The 25,156-nt window shown below is 35.8% G+C and overlaps 1 non-coding gene across 1 annotated transcript; it reads right to left on the bottom strand.

Moving 5' to 3' along the window:
* Positions 1-15,724: 15,724 nt before the first annotated feature.
* LOC123795437 (U6 spliceosomal RNA) lies at positions 15,725-15,834 on the bottom strand. Its single transcript, XR_006780487.1, has one exon. It is a non-coding gene; the product is annotated as a U6 spliceosomal RNA (small nuclear RNA).
* Positions 15,835-25,156: the final 9,322 nt, after the last annotated feature.

The raw sequence follows: 25,156 nt of genomic DNA, 5'->3' as shown, positions 1-25,156 counted from the left end.
CCATAATAAAATACCACACCCTGGGTGGCTTAGACAACAGAAATTCATTTTCTCACAGTTCTGAAAGGTGTAGATCCAAGGTCAAGGTGCCCACAGGGTTCACTTCTACTGAGGAATCTCCCCTCAGTATGTGGATGGTATCTTCTTGCTGTGTCCTCACATGACCTTTTCTCTGCACACACTCACAGAGAGTGAGCGAGCCCTGGTATCTCTTCCTCTTCTTGTAGGAAAATCAGTCCTATAGATTAGGGCCCCAACCTTAGACCTTATTTAATATCATATCCTTAAGAGCTCTCTCTCCAATTACAGTCACATCAGAGGTTAGGGCTTCAACATATGAATTTAAGGGGGACAAAATTCAATCCAAACACTCTCCCACCCCTAGACTGGGGCAGGTTGTCCCTCATTTGTTCCCACAGTTCTGCCCTGCACGCCTATTACACACCGCATATTAACGTCTGATGCCATGTCTTTCTTTTCCACTCAACACACTTCCCTTCAGAAGAGCAATAATTGTAATCTGTTCTGTTCAACATTCTATCCTAGTTACATTGCACACTACCTGACACACGGGAAGCCCCAAAACTACCTTTTGAATGAATGAATGAGTTTTATCTTACAAAAAATCCTAATATTTTCTCTTCCAATTAATCACATACATCTTGTGGAAAAAATAATCCTTAGAAGATTTTTACTTACTTTCTACAGGGAGAGACAATCTGAAGATAGAAAAAAAAATTTAATTTAAAAATTAACATGAAAATGAAAAGAAGAGTTTATAGTTTACGAAGCTTATGAGATAGACATCAAATACAATGTGTAAAACTTGTTTTGCTATCTCTTTGAACAAAACAATAAGACAAACTATTTGGGGACAATATGCAAAATATAAACACAAACTGGATATTGGAGGATATAAATAATTTTTAATTTTCTTAGTTCATGAAAATGGCCCCTGATTATTTTTTAAAGTCCTTACTTATTAGAGATAAGGTACTGAAGTATTTATGGTTAAAATATGAGACCTAATATCTAGGATTTGTTTAAAATACTCTAGGAAGAAAAAAAAATAGAGAAGAGTGATAAAATGAGATAGTAAAATGATATTTGTTGAAGCTCATACTATTCTTTCTATTTTTTATGTTTAAAATTTCCATAATAAAAAATTTTTTAAAAGAACACGGATGAAATGGAAAGAAGTGCTATGTACAAAGTTATTGACTTTTAAATTTTTTTTCCATGCAAAATCAAAACTATGATCCTTTCTGGGGATTAATTCAGTTATAGTGAGGGAGTATAATGGCAACTGGCCAAAAAATAACTTTGTTCTTTCATTTAAACTCACCAAGTCTCTGGCAACACAGCTTGTCATACCTGTCAATTTTCAGTATCCTAGGGGCCAAAATGGAAGAATTTACATCTCATATCAAAAATCAAATCGTGTTCTGAATATATAGAAAGGCAACTTGGAAATTTTTGAAAATACCATCAAGAGCAAATCCGTACAGTCTGAAAAATTATAGTGCTTCATATCGATTGTCGAAATTGCATGAAAGGCAGTAAAATCACCCCATTCATTCTTGAAGCGCAATCTGTCTTGCAATCTGTCGTAAAATATAAGCCCTGTGGAATTTACCCTGTTTGGTTTTCAAATGACTGAGGTAATTGTAGTAGTAATATTAAGATAGCAAGACATCCCCTTGTGACATCATATTGAGCCATTTTATATCATCCTTATTTATATTTATTGCATATGATAGAGAACTGCTCAGAAACGCACTGCCCACAGTGTTCTCTTTCATTGCACTATAAGCATAATTATTAAAAAATAAATTAATAACATAAATGATGGAATAAAGGGAAAATAAGTTCTATGGGGTATCTACTTTTTAATATTAACTATGGGAGGCGATAGTCATGCTTTCATTTAGCCTACAAATCTTATTTACATTACAATCTCTCAAGTAGAAATCATCCTATGGCTACATTGAGAACCAGAGTGTTTTCAGCAATTTTCCCCAGGTTGCACAGTTAATAGAAGAGCTCTGATTAAAGCCCAGACGTATGGGGTTCCAGATCTATTTGCTTCACCACCAGTGTACATTGTGTTACTACATTTATAAAACATCCATTGAGCACGGGAGAAATTTATATTTTCTGATGAAGGTTGCAGTTTGAGGTTTTAAAAATAGAAATTTGATCTAGAAATCTGGTTGTTCGTGCAGGCAGAAAGTCTTAGTTTTGGGGGACGCTGTAATAAAAATACCATAGTCTGGTGGCTTTAACAATAAACACTCATCTCTCCCAGTTCTGGAGGCTGGGAAGTGCGGGATCGAAGCACCAGTACATTTGGTGTGTGGTGAGGATCTGCTTCCTGGTTTGCAGACGGCTGCTTCCCTGCGTGTGCTGTCACATACCAAACAGGGCAAGAGAGGTCTGAGGTCTCTTTATAAGGACACTGATCCCATTCATGAGGGCTCCACACTAATGGCCTAATCACCTCCCAAAGGCCCCATTTCCTAATACTGTCACACTGGACATTAAAATTTCAACATGCATGGTGCGGGGGACGGAGCACAGTCTATCCTATAGGGTCAGGTCTCATCATAATTCAGGGTCTGGCTCTCCCTTGGAAGGTTCACAAAACCATTTTTGTCAGGTCCACCTGAGTTAATTAGACTCAAGGACCCACTACATGAGCACAGGGTCAGTATCGGTTGGTCCTAGATTAGGAATTAACTAAAATATTTCTGACACACAATATCACCCAATACCAGTTAACATAGCTTTAAATAATATGAGCAGGGAATCAGATCACAAGCAAACAGCAGTTGCTTCCAGACATCTCATCACACATAAGGCACAGTTTCCAGACCCCTCCTTCCCAGCAGCACTCGGGGTATGCTCCATTGCAAGAGATAAGGTCAAAGAGAGTGAGGACCACTTCAATCTTCAATATGGAGAAGATACCCTCTCAGCTCCCTGTCTAGCATTGGTACTGTACTCGTCACAAGATCCTTATAAGAGTACCTGGTACCTTTAATGAAAGAACATCTATTTAGAAGATATTGCCACAACCTCTGGATGACTTCCAAAGTTGTGTTTATACTGAGCTACATCTTTCCAGACTAACCAAAACACTGTCCAGTCTTTGTTACAATTTTATAATGAAAGGAATATTTTTAAAAATTTTGGATATCATGCGAATAAAGATACATATGTATGAATGTACTTATGTTAAATGTATCTATTTAGGAACATGTTTGCCCTGCTGTAATGCAAACCGTCGACTTTGGCTGGTAATGTGTCAATATAGGTAACTGTAACAAATGTAGCATATGGTGCGGGATGTAAATAGTGGGGGAGATTGTGGGTATGAGGAAACAGGAAGTATGTGGAACTCTCTGTTCTTTCCACTCAATCTTGCTGTGAATCTAAAACTGTTCTAAAAACAGAAATAGTTTATTAATTTAAAAACTTCATCAGCAGATTTTATCCCTAAAACATAAATATTCAATTGCTTAGTTGATTTAATTTGATTTGATTAACTATTTATGTATAGATATGGTCGATAAATTAAAATATTCATCTTTTGAAAAGTTAAAGATAAAATTCATTTTTGTTAAAGTAAACTAACATATATGTAAATTAAACATCTTTAGAGTAAAAAAATATTATTTCATTATCTTTTATTAGTGAGCTTTTGTTTCAGAGATAAAAACAAGTTTATTGTTCTTTCTAGCACAAAGAAACCACTAAAGGAAATCTTTTCACACTATTTTCAGCTTTCCTGTAAGGAACCTTTACTTCCAAAGATTCTATCCATATGAATCTGTGTAATTCAAAGCAAACCAATTATTTCAGTCTTTTCATATGCTTATATTTTAAAATCAAATCAGTGAACTGAACTGGTTATTGGGTAAATTCAAAAAGAGATCAAAGTTTCTAATAGATTTTCCAAAGAAGAAAATTTCCAGCAGGGTAGACCAAAGGCTAGATTGAATGTAATTCTATGAAAAAATAAAATAAAATACAACTACAGCCAATTTAAATAATAATGCATCTATTAAATTATAATGCATTAGAATGTAGTTCTATTTCAGGCTCCTTGTGGATTACTTAGAGGAAATAAAATCTTATTTAAGCCACTTTGTGGTTTTCAGGAATATGTGCATTATTGAGACTTTTAAAACATGGAAGTTTTAAATGGGTAGACCTAATCATAGCCCCTCCCCAGTTCCAAAATTTGCTATTTTTGTAGCCTTTAGTTGATTTTTTTTGAACCAATGGCTTGAAGGGTCTGTTTGCCATAACCCCTCACCCCCAGTGGGAATTATTGACCTGGGGGAAGAGGGGCAGAGGTCATTGCAGGGAAGGGAATAGAAGCAAAATACTTGATTGATATCTTCCCAGGCCATGCTTTCCTCCCAGGTCTATGGTAGATGAAAGCAAGAATCTCGACTTTGTGCCTATGCAGAACTAAATTTCAAATAGGTCACATCTCTCGTGATTTTCAGAGCAGTGTTGGAAACCACAAAGAATACATAAGTAAGTGCCAGGATTCCCGTTGCTGTGCTCCAACTCCAAAATCTGACTATTAGTAAGACCTAAGAATAGAATCCTGGAAGATCTGATGTATATGTTTCAGTTATCTGTTAAAATTTAAAAATACATGATTTGTATCCTTTTATTCCTTCTAAGCCAAATAACCGCTTGATTTCCAGAAACAGTGTTGTCTCTGAGATGCACAATTTTTTAAATTTTGCAATGAATATTTAATTCTACAGGTAAAACACTTTACTTTTCTTATCTTTTAAGACATGTGTTATACAATAAACAACGGAACATAATGATTATTATTCTTTATCCTATTAAAGTACCCTTTTGGGGAATGAGCACATGGACTTCCTGAATTATTTTCCTTATCAACCTAGCTAGTCCCAACTTGTTCTTCAATATCACAGTAATTTAACAGCTGAGCTGGCAGAAAGACATGGGTCAGAGCTACAGTGAAAGTGAGACCCAAAGTCTGTTTAGCGAAGGCTAAAATGCTGTTCTTGCATCTCACAGTGGTTTTTACAGCTACCATTCATCTAACCCCAGCAGGATGCCTTTGACCAATACAGCAATTTTCTATTTTTATACCCAATCGGAACCTTTTACAAACTAAATGGGACTTCCCCATAAAAAGTCAACAATTTAATCTTTCACTAATGGCTCACCCAACACCTATGTGTGTTAATCGGAACAAGGCAAAGTTCTTCATTAACTTAAATAATAATTATGTCTTAACAAGCCTAAAGCAAGCATAGAGTAATTGTGGAGGATGCCAACCAAACAGAGATCTTAGGCTGTCAAGTTTTACTCCTTTTTCCAAATATGCAGTGTAATCTTGTTTCGTTAGTTTTTCAAATTGATTTATACAATATTAAATCTGCAAAGCAGGTATTTCCTAATATTGGTATGTTGTCCACAGCACATCCCTAAAAGAGATCCTGAAAACCAAGTTAAGCTTAAAGGTGTCTGATGTGGCCACCTCTTGGTACATTACCATGCTTCCAAGTAAAAAGCTACTCAGAATCTCTTGAAACAGTAATTTCAAATAAACGGTCTAGACAGCAATGCTGATTCCAGAATAACTAGCCACCTGCAAGTGTATGCATTTATTCTGTCCCCAGATATTTTGGGTGAGTCATTAGACATGTTCTCCCATGGGTTTTAGTTTGAAGATTACGTAGGCCTTATACTAAGGCTGTATCATTGGACTTTATATGTTACTTTAGTTATCTAATGCTGCATAACCAGTCACAGATATCAGAAACCCATGTTATGCCACTTTGCTTTTACGAAAGACTTACATTAGTACCTGTTTTTGCTAACCAAAAGAAATCCAAAGAGGATTTTTGCTTTTATGGGGGGGAAAAATCAAAAATTGAAAGCAGCATGCAGTGTTTTGCAGAAGGCTGCTGAGAGGAGGCGCCCCTGGAGCAGCAGAGCGGCCCCTCCAAGCTCCTTCCCCAGGAATTGCACTCAGCCACTCAGCATCAAGACTCCGTAGGTTTGAACTGGTCTGTGAACATTTGTGCTTTATCTCAATTGATTCTGTGAATTCATTAGGAAGATATGTCCTAAGGTATCAGAAAAACCTACTTGCTAAGGTATCAGAGAGATTATTTTTTAGGTCTGGAAATGCTCAAAAACGTGTCCACATAAATGAATGGTAATTACTTCTTTGCCTGGTGCCATTTCAGCTTCCCAAAGTTCTTATAAAAATGCTCTGTTTTCGGATAGCAGGAAAACTCGGATGGTAAAACTTGGTAACTTAAAACAGAGACATTCATAGTCAATTCTCATTATCTGTAGTAGGTGCGTTCTATAAAGTCACTGTAAAAAATGGAGTAATTGAATACTGAGCCACTGCTCCTAGGGGGAAACACAGGGTTAGGCTCCTCTGAGCTTCTGGTCACAAACTTTTCACCAACCAATCAATACATAACTTTGTTTCATGTGTGTTACTGCTTAAAAGCACCTTACTCCTGAGCTGTATAGTTGATTCATTAACACTAAGGTCATGGCCAACAGCACTATAACTCATGCCTGAGCAAAGCTTACCTAACACTTGTATCTTCTCCATAAGGCACATCACAGCCTTCTTGTGTGCAAACTAGAAAGCCCTTCAATATCATGCTTGGGGCCATTTTAAACAGTGAATCACCACCAATAAGCACAAAAATGCAGAAAATAGAGTACCAAATAGACCGCGAAGAAGATACTCGTTTACAATACGAGAGCTGATGCAGGGAGACAAAGCTCAGCGGGGCACAGGGACAGGGACATTGGACATTCACTGCTCTGTGCATGTCTGTAAATGACGGTAAACGTGTCATGAGTTTTGATGGTGGGGTTAAAAATGTATTTTAGCAAGTAGGCCAATTCGCGAATACAGAATCTGTGACTAATGACAGATCACATTTTTGCAGCCTCTGAAAGACAGGAATCTGAGAGCAGCTTAGCTAACTCTTACTCATTCCACAGAACTGAGTTTATGATACCTCCCCTTAGTAGCCTTTCCTAATTAAGACTAAGTTAAGTCACCTCCTTTTATGTTCTTTTTGCCTATTTTTATTACATTGCTTATTAGAGTAAACCATAAGGTCATACTAACTTGCCTTTCTCGGTACTCAATTTTAAGCTCCTTTAGGGCAGGAACTATGTCTTATTGATCATTATTTTCCGGTACCTTACACAAGAGTTGCCTTAAGAGGCAATAATTCCTAAATGGCCCAATAAATTAATTAATCTAGTTTACCTAGTAGTGCAAGTAACATCAGCATGAACATACCAAAGTACGTCTCAATTAAATATTGTATATTTAAATTTTAGTTGTTAATGAAATTAATACTTACTATGCTTCTTCAAGTACTAGCTCTGAAGATTAATTTGCACCAAGAAATTTAAAAATATTGTACAAGTATTAATGGATTGAGATAGCTGAAAAAGAGAAAAGCTGGTAATAAAGCCAATGATCATTGTTAATTTAAAATTAGTCAAATTTGGGGCTGCTAAAAAATTTACTCAAGTTACTGTCAAAGGCTCAAAGGACTTCTGCCCTCCTTGAAAGCTAACAAGTTAGCCTGCTATATTTCATGGAGAGAGAACACAAATTAGCAACAGCAGGAATGTAAAGGAGGAAGTAATTAGAAATACTAAAATTATTAAAATGATTGTAAGAGAATATTTTTAGCAACTTTATGCCAATGAATTTGATAACTTAGATGAAGTGGACAATTTCACCTTACACAAAAAGAAATAGAAAATGTGGCTTCAGAGGGGAGGGGGGTGGGGGAATGGGATAGGCTGGAGATGGGTAGTAAGGAGGGCATGTATTGCATGGTGCACTGGGTGTTATACGCAACTAATGAATCATGGAACTTTACATCAAAAACCAGGGATGTACTGTATGGTGACTAACATAATATAATAAAAAATATTATTATAATAAGAAAAAGAAAGAAAATGCAAGAGATCCATACCTATTAAGGAAATTAATATCAAAATTTTCCCACAAAGAATTGTAGACTCAGCTTCACTGTTGAATTCTACCAAGCATTTAAGAAAGAAATACCTAGCATACACAAACTTTCAGAAATTAGTAAGAGAGAACATTTTCCAATCCACTTTATAAACCAGAATAAGCTTATGGTTAATGTATTACAAGAAAAAAATGTAGATCGATATCCCTAATAAACACAGATGACAAAATCCATAACAAAATATTAATAAATCCAATCCATCCATACATAAAAATGATAATAGGTTATAGCCAAATAAAATTTATCCCAAAAATTTAGGTTAGTGTATCATTCAAAAATCAATGTAACTCAATCCATTATCAGAATAAAAGAGGAAAGAGGAGGCTACATGACTTACTAAAGAAAGGTTAATGGCATTTGGCAAAATTCTATATATATTCATAATTTAAAAACAAAACCACTTGAACTAAAAATAAAAGAAAACTTCCTTAATCCAAGAAGGGGCATTTATGAAAAGCCTAATACTAAGATCATATTTAATAATGAGATACTAAGCCCTCTTCCTCAAAGAGAGGAAAAAGGCTGAGATACTGTCTCACCACTTCTACTCAGCATTGTATTGGATGTCCTAGCCAGTGCAATAAAGTAAAAATGTTTAATAACAAATAAGTCATAAAAACTAGAAATAAGTAAAACTGTCATTATTTGAAAATTTCATGATTATGTACATATGAAACTCTATAGAGTCTCAAAAAAATGACTAGAATAAAGGAATTGATCAAGCTCACAGGATTCACAATAAATATATAAAAATGATTTGCATTCCTATCTACCAGCAATAAACAATACCATTAAAGTAACATAAAAAGTATTACAACTAAATCAAGTGAAAGATATACGCAACCTGTATACTGAAAAATAGAAAACATTGTTTAAAGAAATTAGTGATGACCTAAAAGGATAGATTTGCCATTTTATGAATTGGAACATTCAGTATTTTAGAGATGTTCATTCTCTCTAAATTGCCCTATGGATTCCACAAAATCCCAACAGGATTTCTAGTAGAAATTGGTTAGAAGATTTTAAAATTCATATGGAAATGTAAAGAATCTAGAAAATCCTCCTGAAAAAAAATGAAAGAGTTGAAGAAATTATACAAACTGATTTCAAGCCTTACACTAACTGGGACAGTGTGATATCAGTGTATGATCCAAGCACAGAACAGAGTTCAAAATCAGACTCAATTGCTGAATAAATTGGCCAATTGCTGAATAAATTGGGAAATAAAAGTTTTTTTTTAATAAATGTTGATTAAAATACCTATATGAAATATGATGACTTGTGATCAGGGAAATACAAATTAATATGAAAACCACAGATATCTGTTCACATGTACTGGAATGGCAAATCAACACGACTTACTAAATACAGCACAGAATGTGGAACAGGTGAAACTCCCATACAGTGCTGTTGAGAGTGTAAAATGGAAAACACTTTGGAGAATTATTTGCCAGTTTCTTACTAAAATTAAGCATACATCTACTCTACAGCCCAGAACTCTATCTCGTTCTTTGATATTAACATAAAATAAAAATAATACATGCCGCAAGAAGATTTGTATAAGAATATCACAGCTTTACTCATAATAGCCAAAACCAGGAAACCACCCACAAGCCTGACAATAGGAGAGCGGACACATTGAGATCAGTTCATACGGTGGAATACTACTCAGCAACGTAAAAGAATGAGCTACCAATACACCCAACTTTTTCAAAAATATTTTGGTAAAATGAAAAGCCCAGACACAGAAGAATGCATTCAGCATGGTACCATTTATAAATAGGATGAGTATTCACAAAACGAATCGATGATAATAGAATTTATAAAATCATTGCCTAGGGGAGAGTTGAAACCAACTGGATAGGGACATGAGGGAATTTTCTGAGGTGATGAAAATGTTCTAGATATTATTTCGTGCTGTGATTGCACCAGTGCATGAAATAGTCAAATCATGTCAAAGTGAACATTTAACATTTGTGCATTTCATTGCATGCCAATTGTGAATCAATTTTAAAAACACTGAATTCACTTTATCCCTGAACCTGATTTTACTCCCTTGTTTTCTTTAGTCTTACATGAGAGCACAAATAGTTGAGTCAGCCAAAAACCTAGGAACTTTCTTTGAGCCTACTACACTCTACAGACTATTTCCCATCATCAAGGCTTCTTGAATCTCTCTTATAAATGCTTCTCAAATCCATCTACAACTTCCCATCAGACTGCCAGCACCTTTTCCCAAATTATCATCACAATGTATTAGGACTAACTGGTCCCTATGCCTCCACTTTGCCTTGCAATCTACTTGATACAATTTATATAGGGCAATATTTCATAAAAAGAAGTGTATTGAAACATTTAAGATTTCCACATTGATCTCATAAAAAATAACAAATATTTCATACTGTGCATATTTCCTACTGTGCATATTTCCTACAAAGTCATACATAGCTAGAGACTAAGTTTGTCTCTAATATTTCTATGACAAACAAGCAATAACCTATCCTCACAGATAAATACAAAAAACAATACTAACAATTTATTGACTCTCAAAATTTTGTCAGGAGTTGTAATAGGTGTGTGTATACATAATCTCTAATATCATCAACCTCCAATGAAGAAATAGAAGTTTAGGCACGTTAGTAACTTCCAGAAGATTAAGTTTATGTGTAGTGAACCTGGAATTTAAATTCGGGTTTGTCTGGCTCCAAAGTCTGTCTGCTGAATTTCAATGATATTACCGGCAATTGTGTTCGTGGATCTTTGGCGGCATGCAGCTGTGACTTAAATGGCTGAGTATGATAATTACAGGAGCTGTAATGGCTGGATCAATACCAACTATTTTTCTTATAATTCTTAGTGATCGGCTCCCAATAAATAACATTTGCATGGGAACTCCACAATAATGGGGTCTCCATATGTATCAATTTATGTGTTCCCTTTTGTAAATCAGCATAACAATAGAAGTAATATGGGAAAGTTGCCAAAAAGCAGCAGAGTCCACATAATTTAGTAGAAGAGGACAAAGGAGTATTTTCTAAAGTCAAGAAAGTATGAAAATCATTCTAATGGTCAATTTCTGGGGAAACAATGGGAAGGGAAGTCCTTGAAATATTTTCAAAACCCTAAATGAGAATGTAGCCTTTTGAGATCATTGGCAGACATGCTTATGTGATTCCTCAATTCCATATACTCTGCAACAGCATTTAACCCCCACTTCAAAAAAAGAAATAGAAAACAGACCAGTAATGTATTGATACCCATGCTAGGAACTTGAGAGACATTTGGAAAGACATGCCTAAGGAAAAAACAATCACCACTGAACACTAAAAGTATAAAGAACATTTCTATTTTTTCTTAAGTTTTTTATTTTAATTCCAGTATAATTAACATACAGTGTTATATTAGTTTCAGGTGTACAATATGTGATTCAACATGTCCATACATTACTCAGTGCTCATCGTGATGAGTGTACTCTTAATCCCCTTCTTAATCCCCTTCCCCTCCTTAACCCATCCCCACCTACCTCCCCACTGGTAACCATCAGCTTGTTCTCTACAGTTAAGTCTGTTTCTTGGTTTGTCTCTCCTCTTTTTTTCCCCTTTGTTCCTTTGTTTTGTTTCTTAAATTCCACATATAAGTGAAATCATATGGTATTTGTCTTTCTTTGGCTGACATATTTCACTTAGCATTATATTCTCTATCCCATCCATATCATTGCAAACGGCAAGACTTCATTCCTTTTTATGGCTGAGTAATATTCCATTCCATATTCCGTTTCATATATATACACATATATATCACATCACATCATCTTTATCCATTTATCTTTCCATAGACACTTGCACTCCTTGTGTAATTTGACTATTGAAATAATGCTGCAACAAACATAAGGATGCATATACTCTTCCAAATTAGGGTTTTTGTCCTCTTTGGGTAAATACTCGGTAATGCAATTGCTCAATCGTAAGGTAGTTCTATTTTAAATTTTTTGAGGAACCTCCATTCTGTTCCACAGCGGCTGCACCAATTTACATTCCCACCAACAGTGCACAAGAGTTCTCTTTTCTCCACATCCTTGTCAACATTTGTTTGTTGTGTTTTTTTATTTTAGCCATTCTCACAGGTGTGAGGTAATATCTCATTGTGGTTTTGATTTTTATTTTTCTGATGATGAGTGATGTTGAGCATCTTTTCACATGTCTGTAAGCCCTCTGGATGTCTTCTTTGGAGAAATGTCTGTTCTTGTCTTGTGCCCATTGTTTAATTGAATTATTTGTGTTTTGGAAGTTTAGTTGTATAAGTTCTTTATATATTTTGGATACTAACCCCTTATCAGATAGGTCATTTGCAAATATTCTTTTAATAGGTTGTCCTCTAGTTTTGTTGATTGTTTTCTTCACTGTGCAAAAGCATTTTATTTTGATGTATTCCCAAAAGATCAGTTTTGCTTTTATTTCCCTTGCCTCAAGAGACATATCAAGAAAAATACTGGTATAGTAGATGCCAGAGAAATGACTGCCTGTGCTCTCTTCTAGGATGCATTTTTATGGTTTTGGGTCTAACATTTAGGTCTTCAACTCATTTTGAGTTTGTTTTTTGTGTGGTATAAGACAGTGGTACAGTTCTCCCAACACATTTGTGGAAGAGACTGTCTTTTTCCCATTGCATATTCTTGCCTCCTTTGTCAAAGATTAATTGACCATATAATCATGGGTTTGTTTCTGGGCTTTCTGTCCTGTTGCGTTGATCTGTGTGTCTATTTTTGTGCCAGTGCCATACTGTTTGATTACTACAGCTTTGTAGTATAACCTGAAATCTGTAACTGAGTACCTCCCACTTTGTTTTTCTTTGTCAAGATGGTTTTGGCTCTTCAGGGTTTTTTGTGGTTCCATACAAATTTTAGGAGTATTTGTGAAAAACTCTGTGAAAAAATGCTATTGGTATCTTGTTAGGGATTGCATTAAATCTGTATATTACTTAAAATATGTGGCAATTTTAGAAATATTTGTTTTTCCAGTTCATGAGAATGGAATCTTTCCATTTGTGCCATTTCAAATTTCTTTCATTAATATTTTACAGTTTTCAGGCTAAGATCTTTTGCCTCCTTGGTTAAGGTTATTCCTTGGTATTTTATTATTTTTGGTACAATTGTAAATGGGATTGCTTTCTTAATTTCCCTTTCTGTTGCTTCATTATTAGTGTATAGAAATGCAATGGATTTATGTACATTGATTTTTTTTTTATCCCATGACCTTACTGAATTCATTTATCAGTCCTAATACTTTCTTGATGGAGTCTTTCGAGTTTTCTATGTATAATATCATATCATCTGCAAATAGTGAAAGTTTTACTTCTAAAAGAACATTTCTATTTTTTTAGAATGTACCAAGAGTAAGCAATTTTATAGTACTATTCAAATATATCTCTCAGTTATTCAGGGTTGGGGGCTCACTTCTTTTTCTCATTTATGCTTTAATATAAATCTTGTGCAAAGTGACAGTGTAAGAAGGAAGATGGTTGATGTGAGGTGTATAGAATACTGTTAACGAAGTGATGACTCAGCGGGTTCATGTGCAAATCTTGGAGAGAAGTTTAAAATGTAATGTATCTAAAAATATATCAGTTGATACAATCTCACTTTGGCAGACGTATAGCCTATAATAACCATGCATTTCTACACGTCCTGAGTAGTAGATACTCTGGAGGATACAATCATAATGAATCAACGGATACCAACTGGCACTTAGTTCCTAACTAAATTCTTACTTTTATATATAATACAATAAGCTGTGTCATTAGTCTCATTTTGATTATCAGCAAAAGTACTCTTCAAAGGGTTTTTGTCACAGAAATAGAGAAATACAAACTTTTTTTTCAGAAAACCCAAAAGGTAAGTGAATATTATACTTTGGCTCCAATGTAAGGGTCTATTTCACACTAAAGAAACAATAGATCAGAATTTGCCATCACATTGCACTATGGAAACATATTTCATTAACAAAATGTAAATATGTCTTATATTTGCACTAAAGATGGTTTCATGAAGCTAGAGTCAGCTTCTCTATAAGGTGTAAGTGTGCTAGTATAAGTAAATAATATTTGCTGCAAGTCAATTGCAGATTGAATAATTCATTCTCCAATTTGTAACGAAATGCTTATACACGGAGTCAAAAGTTTTCATCAGAGTGGGACTGTATGGTCTGTTATGGACTGAATGTTTGTATCCCCCTAAAATTCACATTTTGGAGGCTTAACCCCCAATGTGGCTATTTAGAGACAAGGCTTCTAAGGAAATAGTTTAGGTTAAATGAGGGCATAAAGGTGAGTCCCTGATTCCATAGAATTTGTGTCCTTATAACAAGAGACACCAGAGTTTGCTTACACTCTCTTTCTCTCCCTCCCCTTGTCTCTCTCTCTGTCTCTCCCCCCACTTTCCTTGCACACCAAGGAAAGGCCATATGGGAACATAGCAAGAGGGAGCTGTCCACAAGTCAGGACAACTTCACCAGACATCGAATTTGCTGGTACCTTGATCTTGCACTTTCCAGCCTCCAGAATGGTGAGAAAATAAATTTCTGTTCTTTAAACCAACAAGTCTGCATTTTGTTACAGCAGACTTAACGGACATGGTCTCTTCCATTTCAAGATGCCATAGCATTACATATGCAAAAGAAATACACATATCTTTTCCCTAAGAAAAGTCATAAGAAATTGTTTAGTGATGTTAAGTCTAGAAAAGTTATTTGTTTGTTGTTTATACTTAGTCAAGGTAATTATGAATATAAGAACTTCCTTAATAGAATTTCAAATAATTGGAATTGAGCATGAAAACCTCACCTCAAAATAGATGACTGCATATGTAGTCTTCCTGAATTTAATAGCCAGACTGCAGCATTTCACCACATCAACGTGTTTTCCATTGGTAAATACTTTCTCCTCATCATGCATAACTGCTTGGTACTAATGAAGGCTAAGGGACTGGCGTGAAAGCCTAAATATATCTACGTCTGAGTAAGATTATAGGTAAAAACCAATTTATTTTTTCAAAGAAGGCACTACCTTCTGGCAATAACCAGAAAAAACGTTGATAATTGATTATTGTTTATATACAAATCTGAGAAGTACCCTGCAAGTATGAAATCGTTTTCCAGAAGAACCTCAACAAACTACACAAGATATATTTAACTTGAATAACAAGAATTGTTTTTAATTAGAGCACCTCTAGGATGCTTACAGTAAAGGTATATTTGAAATGACTGAGTTGATTTGAATTAAATTCAATATCATTTCTTCACATAAAAATGTCAGGTATAGTGACAGCAAGTTATTTACCAAGTATAGTAATTATGAAGTGCCCGTCATCTAATAAATACCCCCTTAAACCAAATATTTATTTATTTTTTAAGTATCTTTTTTATTTTAACATAATACATTTTCAAAACCAAGAAGTTGAAGTTGGTACAATACTATTAACTCAGGTACAGATCACATTTGGATTTGATCAGCTTTTATAGGAAGCACAGATGTTTAACAGCTTTATTAAAGTGTCATTGATACACAAAAACCTGCACATATTTAACGTATACAATGTGATGAGTTTGGACATATCTCTGCGCCTGTGATACCATCACAAAACTATGGAACGCTTTACAAATTTGCATGTCATCCTTGTGCGGGGGCCATGCTAATCTTCTCTGTATCGTTCCAATTTTAGTATGTGTGCTGCTGCCTAAGCAAGCACTATAAACCGAATATTTAGTTTTTATCCCCAAAACTAAGGTATAATCACCTTAAGAAGTACAAGAGAGATTATAAGGACAGTGATCAATTACAAGTAATCTAATTTGCCATCATTTTCTTCCATTTCTACCTGCTTTTGTAATACGACTCCCCCAATATGAGACTGGTCTTTAAGAACCCATGTCTGGGGCACGTGGGTGGCTCAGGCAGTGCAGCGTCAGACTCTTGGTTTCAGCTCAGGTCGTGACCTCGGGGTCCTGGGACAGAGCCCCATGTGTCAGGCCCTGTGCTCAGACGGGAGTCTGCTTGAGATTTCTCTCCCTTTCCCTCTGCCCCTATCCCTGCTCACGTGCTCTCTCGCTCTCTCTCCCAAAAATAAATAAATCTTTATAAAAACCTGCATGTCTATCAAAAAAGAAATCAAAGAACTACAAATTAATGTGGAATAAAGGAAAGTTGAAATAAACTTGCAAATGACTTAAGACTGGCTTTTTTCATGGGAGTATTTGAGGGTTGGGGAGTGAGAAAAATCGACCGAGTCTCCACCTGACACAATTTATTGGCACATATATTGACAAGAATTATTTCTCATTGCTAACAGTTATCTACAACTTGCAAAGTTTTTTTTTGAGTTGTTTGTTTTTTTTTTTAAGTGGTAAGAACACATTTCATTCGGGAACTGTTACAACAGAGGAGAAGAGACCTCAGTATAGAACTGAGTTCAATTCCAAATACAGCATGGACAGGAGAAATTTATAGCCAAGTGGGAGGGTGGAGGTCAGTGGATAGAAAGGTAATAAGAAGAAACATCAAGGATAAGGGGAGAGTCTGGTAAACTGACTTGATAGGATTCTTGCTAAGGTCAGGCCAGGGTGATCAGACACTAAGGAGTGGGGGGGGGGGGGAGGAATCTGACAAGATATCAAGGTTGATCGGGTATCAAGATGAGGAACTCTTGCCACGGCGGGGCAATGCAAGCCTCACGAGGACAGACACTGAAGGTAGAGGCCTGGGAGGAATTAGAGACACGGGCTGGAACTAGGTTGGGAAGAGAGTTTGTGTCCACAAAGGAGCCTCCAATAGTCCTCTTTCAATGGGGTCCAGTGAAATGTAATTAGGTGGAGACAAAGGAGTTTGTGTGGGTAGGATTTTCTCCAAATGACACTCCTATATTCTTATTAAATGAATAAATTTCAAATAAACAATTCACGGAGTTGACCAATAGAGAGAAGAGGGGTCTAAATGAATACCAGAGAGCCAAGAAATTCTTTCCATATAACTCCATATAAGCAAACGAGTCACTCACCCTAACATACATAAGCCTAACATATATAACACAATCTCTCTAGAGAATAGTTTTTAAGTTACAGAATACAGTACTGGCAAATTCTACTTCTACTGACAAACCTACTGGAACTAGCTATTAGTCTAATTCAAAGTGCAGTGAGTACATGAAAAGCCATATCTCATTCTCCAATTCTACCAAAGCAAAAAAGGAATCAGTTCAAAGAAGAATGCCCAAACCTAGAAGAAGCAAATGTTTCTGAGGTTACATGTCATTTTATTGCTCTCTCACTTTTAATGTTTTAGCAGGTATTACTGAATATATCAAACTACCTCATTGTAATTTAGTCTCTGATAAAACACTTTACCATCTGGCCAACTTCTTTCCAACATTCCATCAGTTTTCCCAAACTGATAGCAAAAGAGAGTCATTTGTTTCATCTCTTGATCTCCTTTTTTACATTACATTGAGTGATTCCCATTTAATACATCTCACGAGCTGATACTGCAGAATGTGAAGGAATGCAAATGATCTGGCTGGTACAACTGGAAAAAATTTTATAATTGCCATGAAATGAACAAGGGGCCTCTAATTAGACACATTAATAGGACAAAGATGAACAGTGTTCTGCTTATGATGGTTTAATGACATCAGTTTTATGGCTGGGATTTCTAGCATTTCTCCCATTATGCTCTATGTCATATTAGGCAATTAGTAAATTGGTTCAAACTGCACAGGGTGGTTTTAAAATCCAACCCATACTTGTGCTGATACGTGTTTCCTTTCCTTTACATTCTCTTATGACGGGCATTCCCTGTAATGCCCTTGAATACCACTCAGTAAATAAGGCAGGTATCACTTTTCCATCAGAACACTACTAATAGCTTTATATTGATGGACCTGGATTTAACATGTGGATTTAATCTTTTTGTTGTCATCTATCTTCTAAAATAAATAGAGATGCACATTTAACAAAGTTCAGAAAAACTTATGGAAATGCATCCAATCAGATGTGACACTTACAGGGCACATAAGGGCAATAATATCCAAAAATAGGAAAGAAAAGTAAAGCAGGAAAATTACTTTTCATACTTCAAGTGAGAGAAATGCTATTCCATTGCTATCCTGAAAAGCAATATCCACAATATGACTGAAAAGCAACACCTACAAATAAGTTCACTCTTGTATATGCAAAGTTTATCCGGACAAAAACTTTTCTTTAATGTATCTGATAAATATTTATCCCAAATGGAATAGGAAATTGAAAAAAAGTGTAGTGATTTTTTTTTCTATCTCTTTTTAGATACTTTGATTCATGGCATACGTTCTCTTTGTGATTTTTTTTCAAATAAAATTGTTTCATCTGCATAACCTAGCGATTTTATGACCCCTGGAAGCATTTTCTCCAGGTGCAGTTTCTAATATGATTTTAGTATTTCAGATTTTTCTTCTTTTGTAATTTCAGGCATTTGGAGAACCAGAGGGAAATCTTGACAGTCAAGAAGGTCATTAGGAGGCGGCGGTACAATTTTATAGTTCAGTGATGGAAACCATTACTCTTTTCAAGCATTCGAAAGATCATGCCAACCTCCATTGGACTGCCATTGGAAAGGACCTTCTGTTACATCTCTGCAAATTAGACACCAAGAGCACAGTTTACATGATTATATCTTGTAAGTGCAGTTTAAAGCTCTGAGTCATTGTGATTACTTTATCATAGTTGAAACCAAGATTCCACCTATTGGTAAAGTACTGGGCTAAGCCCTGTGATGGATACAACGAATAAGGAGCTTAGGTTTAATTTGGAAGATTCCGTACAAAAGGATAGCTAACAATGCAGTGTGGAGGGAAGAGAAAGACTTGAAATGGGTCAGTGCTCTACCACTAGCAGTGTGACATTGGCCAAACATTCAACATTGGTGAGCCCAAATGTGCCAGGTTAAGTGACTTAACCAGGGAAACACACAAGGCTATTGTTAAGATAAACTGGTGCCATGTAAGGTGGTGTGTAATCTAGAGACGGATCTTTGGTTTTGTTTGTTTTTAATACTGATTAAAAGAAAGGGGTGAATAGAGAGGAACTGGGGATTAGTCCGGTCTCTCTAAGAGACTGAAGAAAAGAAAATGAAGCTAGAGACAGACATAGACATGTTTGTAAGAGGATGGGGAGTTAATAAAAGTCATGTTGGTGGCTCAGACTCTTCTTTCTTAGAAATACAAGTCAAGATTATCTCTAAGTTTGCAGGAGAATAAGGTAAGGTGCATGACGTACAGATGGAAAGATCAGGATAGTTGTTGAAATAAATCAGAGAGCAGCTTTAAAGTGTGATTGCCTCTGACTTTAAAAGCTGACAGGTGTAGGAAAGTAGAAGGCAATTTTTCATGGTTTTTGATTTGCAAGGGGATTTTAGGGGATGACGTAGGGAGTCAAGGAGGCAAAGGACCTGAGGCTATTAGCTAAAGGACACTTGAAGTGAACCGAGTGTGGAGAAAAGGAAGGAATACCTAAAGTAAGTCCAGAACTAGAAGACAAAGTTGGATGTCAAGAGACTGAATGCCCAAGAAGATCAAAGAACAAGAGTATGGGGAATGGTGGAAAGGTGTCTGAAAAGAAATGATGCTGTAATTGGCAAGATGGATAACGGAGTTTAAGCCTTCTAATCCATTTCAGGTGAGGTCAATGTTCAGAATAGGGCTGTGGAGATAAGTCCCTGGAGAGAAATAGAAGGAAGAGAGATGGGCACAGAGGAAATAAGAAGCCATGAGAATCGAGATATTTGGGGTGATTGATATGGTGAAATCACATAGGATAATAGAAAGTGAAGGGATGGGGATGACTCAAACATAGAAGTCATTTTACCTCAATAAATGCCTGAAATGTGAATGAAAATTTGCATTTTATACTTATGTAAATTTATGTAACTTTACATAAATGTAAATGAAAAGTAAATGATAAAAGGACACAGACTGCGTAGCAAATGGTTCAACTCTCATATTGAAAAGTTTTTGTGTGAGTTTGAAAGTCTCAGAGAATGACAATACTCCCAGTCTTGAAAAAAGTGAGAAGCCCCAGGGAATGAGCCTTTGCACTGAGCAGACCTACAAAGGAAATAACATTCTCAGGAAATAACCAGATTTCTGATTATTCCTGGAAATAATCATGTTTCTATGATAGAATACAGATAATACAGATAAACTTCTATGATGTAATAGGATCAAATGTACTATTTATAATTCTGAAAATGTTTCTAGTCAGAGACAATAAAAAATTATAGAACCTGGTATACTACTTGTTAGCTTCGGAGTTCAAATAAGTATTGAATCATGCTGAATCATAATGACTAAGCATTAATTACATTAACTTAATGACATTAACATTTGCCTCTTTTTATTCCCCCCTTTGTCTAACTGAGACATTTGTTACATGAACTAAATTAATTCTTGACATAATATGTTTCTTTGCATTATGCCCTTTGTCAACAGTTTTGCCTCTATTGTCCATCATGTTTTTACATCTGGATTTGAAATGTACATTAGTATGATAAAATAGTTTCCCTGTCATTTTCCCATGAGCTGTTTCTCATTTAGTTAAATACCTCTTCAGGGGGCTGAGACTCCATTGATTTCAAAGTGAGACCAGCATGCTGATGAGATTTTTAGACTATTTGAGATTTGAATAATGAAAAATTGGACTCTTCATTGGTCTTCCCCAAGAGGAATTCAGCAGAGCCAAGGAAAGAAAACACCAATGAAAAAATATGGAAACCAAGGGACAGCAGGTAAAAGAATTAGTCATGGTTGCTCTGGAGTATAATATTTTACTTCCAATATACTGCCAAAAATACTGAATGATTTAATACAACATGTTATTCTAGCTTTTACCCCCAAAAAAATGGATTTCTGAGATTTTCTTTCTTTCATGCCCCTGTTTTCTTGACTTTTTTTTTTTTTTTTCTTGGTTCCAGTCTCCTTAGATACTTGCTGGGGATAGCATTTTTAGAGCACTTTGCCAAGACTTACTCACGTGAGTCCCATTGACCTTGATCAAGGCCACAAGGCAAAATCTCCAGTCCTTAACTTCGAAAATAAACTTGATATTTCCAGTCATATTTTCATCTGGTTTTGTTATTCCACATATGAGAATTATTTCTCTGAGAGGTTTGATTTACTTCTATTAATTATTATTCAAAACTATACCCTGTGAAACTATTGCAACCAAATACCAAATGAATGAAAACAGATGGTAGTGTAATCTTGAGAAAGAATTCTGCCCCCCAGGGAGGACGGTGGGAGGATATAGTATAGACAGAATTTTCTTAAATTGCTCTAAGAAAGTTAACATTCAAAGTGACTGAAGTAAGGTTTGCTGGTATCTCTCTTAGTTTGAAACATGCTTATATTTCTAAGGTAAAGCATTTATAAAAATAATCCAGAACTTTCACTGCTAAAGTAAATTACTTTGTTTTGTGGTCTCACAATTACAATATTTGAGTCCATGCCAGACCGAAGAAAAAAATGTACCCGATGGATTTAGAAAATAGGACATCAGAATGATAGAAGTGAGTTTGAGAACTGAACAAAATTGGAAGACCTAGGGCACCTGGGTGGCGCAGTCGTTAAAGCGTCTGCCTTCGGCTCAGGGCGTGATCCTGGTGTTCCAGGATCGAGTCCCACATCGGGCTCCTCTGCTGGGAGCCTGCTTCTTCCTCTCCCACTCCCCCTGCTGTGTTCCCTCTCTCACTGGCTGTCTCTCTGTCACATAAATAAATAAAATCTTTAAAAAAAAAAAATTGGAAGACCTCATTAAAAATTTCCCTCAGTTATTAGGACGTTTACGACTTTTGTTGTTCTACCTTTATCTTTGTAGATTTTATCCATTCAAGATCAAAACAGTTGGTCAATTTCATCAGCTCCTTTAAAAAGTGCATCTATTGGGGAACCTGGGTGGCTCAGTTGGTTAAGCATCTGACTTTTGATCTCAGCTCAGGTCTTGATTTCAGGGTCATGAGTTCAAGCCTTGTGTTGGGTTCCATGCTGGACGTGGAGCTACTTAAATATAAATAAATATATACATAAATATATCAATAAATAAATAATAAAATCAAATCACACGTGGCTAAATTTTTTTTTTAAATGCATCTAGAAAGTGAAAAGGAGTCTAAATATCTGAGGACAATACCTTTCGCCATGTTAGGAGGGGGTCCTTTGGTCTCATTATCATCCACTAAAAAAGTGCTGAAGTGAGAGCCTACTCTGGAAAAGCAGGCCTCCAGGGCACAAGATGAAGATGTAAAGTCAGGTTCCCCAGATATTAATCAGGCAAAAGTACCTCTGCCAGAAAAGCCTAGTCCAAGATCCCCATGAGGCAATGTACTTCACACCTCCCAAACTCCCTTTTCAGCACAGATTACCCACTACACTTATGGTGCCAGATGGAATCTTGAAAAAGTGTTGCAATGCAATCAGGCATCAAAGTTAAAATGAATTTTACAAACAGCATTAAGGCTAACTACATTTCCAAACCACTTTTGGCATATTTCTTGGGTCTCCTCCATTCATTTTGCCAGCAGTCGTTGACTTAAAAGGTTATGTGAATGTGTGTATTTTTTCCTAATGTAACATTTACAGAGAAAGCACTTATGTAAATAAACCTTTGGAAAATGAGGCTGTTATGATTAGAGCACAAATGTGGGCATATGCCATGGAAAATACTGTTCTTTTTCTTTAATACTATGCTAAGGAAAAGTTATTTAAATAAATTTCAAGTAAACATTTTATACATACAATCACTATTAAAGACATTCAATTTTCCACAATATTATTTTAAAAAAAGGATGAGTACTTTTAGACTGGAAATATCGATCACACTTTTCCTGGTAGAAAGATCGTAGAGAGCACATGTGTTCTCATATCTTTATAATACATTTTTTTATGTTAAAACACCGGAGTCAACTCTGGCTGCCTATTTTTATAATTCCACAGGTATTGACATATGTCACCTGTGAAGCAGCCACATTTGGCCAACTCTCTGCACTCACCGGGGAAGAATTGATCTTCAGCTTTCATTAGATGGTACAAGTAGACCATTGGCATAAAAAATTATTTTTAAAAATAAATAAGAGAATTTGCTGCCCGGGGATGACACCACTACTGTTCTCCGGTGATTTGAATTATTGAATGGGCTAAATAAAAGCTGTTTTATTCTCTTTTTGCCCAGACAAACCACCTGAAATGCAAGTTGACTTTTTAAAAATTCTTTTATCCCCTCAGCTTGGTAGGATTTATCCTCGAATGTTCTGTGCTGCACACTCTGTGTGGAGTGCTGCCATGTATTTATCTAGCAATCTCTAAAAAAATTGAGAGCTTTATAGAAAATAAAGACTACGAAGCCCCTAATATTTGCCAAACTATTAACCATGATGTGCAATTGTGAGATTGTTCAACAAAGAACTTCACAAAAAGCTGCAACTTTTCATCTCTATAAAGTCTTTTCTGATCAATGGCTTCAAAGTTGTTCTCGCCAGGTCTGCATGGCGGAGAACATGTGAATGACAAACAGGGCAACAAATGTAACGATTTTAATCCGATTAAATTCTGCCCATGTTTGCTAAGCACCTACTATGTGTGGGAACAGACTTTGGTGGCACTGAGGGCTATACTACCCATTTCTTCGCCAATCGTTTCAACGCCGGTTTTTCAGCTCCATAGCAACAATCCTAAAAGTTTTTCTTGTCTTCCACCTTCCCAGTCACCAACTAGCTTCAGGTCAGACTTCTGGTTTTGCTATGTTTGCACTTTATTGTCATCACGCTGACCCCACTGCTATTGTAATTGTTTGTTGAAATTACTCTAAAATGTTCTCCTTGAGGTCAAGAACTCTGTCTTATTCCATAGTCTGCAGAGACTAGCACAGTGACGGAGTTGAATGAATACACGAATTCATTCATTCAGTTGAATATGTAAATGAGTGAATTAAGATACAGTCAAGAAGTTTATAATCTCACAATGCAGATAAGTGCAAAGATTACAAAAATATAAGGTAAAACTTAATAAATAGCTGAAAAGAGTTAAAGTGCTATAGAGTAGTTTAGAATGGCAGGAAAGCTACATTTTGTATGGTCCATCAGAAAAGGTGACTTTTGAGAACAACCCTAAAAGATGAGTAAGAATTTAATACAAAGAAAAAGTTTTAATGGTGGAAGGGAGCGTCGTAAGGAGGAACAAGAACAGAAGGTCAGAAGCAGAAGAGCAGACCAGAAGACCTAGCATCGTGATTTACACCTGCACGCTCTGGGACCAGCCAGCTGAGGTTCACCTGCTGACCCTGCCAACCTCTAGTTCCGTGACCTTGGGCAAGTTGCCTAACATCTTCATGCCTTGCCTTTTTCCCCCCTTTTTTCCTTTTTCTCAGGTTACAAAGTGAGGGTAACAGTAGTAACTACCTTGCAGAATTGTTGTCAGGATGAAATGATTCCATACTTGTAAAATACCTCACACATAATGAGCATTCAAAAAATTGGCATCTATTCATGGACCAAAAAGCTACCTTTAGACCTCCAGCCTGGAGAGCTAAAGAGCTGATGAAAAGTTTCTTTCCACACCTTATTCAGAGGTATGAACCAAAAACACTCAGACTCTCGGACTCTTTTTGCACTGGGAATTGACCAATGAGACTACTAGAATCAAAATGTGTTTCCTGCTCAATAATATTCTTTATAGACACGTTTATTCCCAGCCAAAGTGCTGTATGTTAGAGAGATAATAAATTTCTATATTGATATATAAGGAATATTATTCAACTACAAATAGTTTTGCACAATCCTGACACCTATAAACCCTATCCTAATGGTAATTTGCCCTAAGTATTTTAGTATATCACATATTAATCCATTGAGAGCAAAGAAAATTCATTATAAAATATGAAAAAACCCACAAAATATCAAAAAAGGAAACAAATAAAAAATGTATTTATTTGAAATAGAAATGACAGATCCAATTCAAGTTAACTTTCCAAAAACATGAGTGAGTTAAGAAAACG

The sequence above is a fragment of the Ursus americanus genome, chromosome 12 (assembly GCF_024610735.1).
Source record: "Ursus americanus isolate L20-20 chromosome 12, mUrsAme1.1.p, whole genome shotgun sequence".
In the NCBI taxonomy this organism is placed as follows: Eukaryota; Metazoa; Chordata; class Mammalia; order Carnivora; family Ursidae; genus Ursus; species Ursus americanus.
Note: the sequence above shows the minus strand (reverse complement) of the source record. Positions and strands in the feature narration are given on the sequence as shown.